Below are 501 nucleotides of genomic sequence, written 5' to 3' on the forward strand. Positions count from 1 at the left end.
ACTGCAGGCGCAGCCACGACGGCCGCGCGGCCAAGACTCACCGCAAAGTGCCATTGCCCCACGCGGAGCTTTCCCGCACCCCTTCCAGGCGTGGGTTCTGCGATTGTCCCGTGACAAGCACGCCCGTGGGCCACTGTCCTTTGGGGAGGGTGTGTTGTGTGTGTGTTTGTGTGGTGTGTGTGTGTGTGTGTGCCCGCTGGGGGCAGGGAAGGGAGCTGGTGGAAGTGGGTAGCTGGGCGGACTGATGCGGGCAGAGTGGACAAAAAGGGGCAGGTCTTGTCTTTGAGGCGGCGCGCGGAGAGCCGGAGGAGAAAGGAGCTCTTATTGGTGGTTGTCAAGGAGATGGGCCTGGGGTTTGCTGAACTTTCTTCCCTCTAAGCGTCCAGCCTGGCGCTGAGAGGGGCCATTGATTTCCAGCCGCCTCGCGGGCGGGGGTCTTCGATGCAGGCACCGGAGGTCATAGGCGTCAGGTGTGCACCCCAGGACGGCACCGAGCAGCTC

This window comes from Myotis davidii, unplaced genomic scaffold (assembly GCF_000327345.1).
Source record: "Myotis davidii unplaced genomic scaffold, ASM32734v1 scaffold428, whole genome shotgun sequence".
Taxonomy (NCBI): domain Eukaryota; kingdom Metazoa; phylum Chordata; class Mammalia; order Chiroptera; family Vespertilionidae; genus Myotis; species Myotis davidii.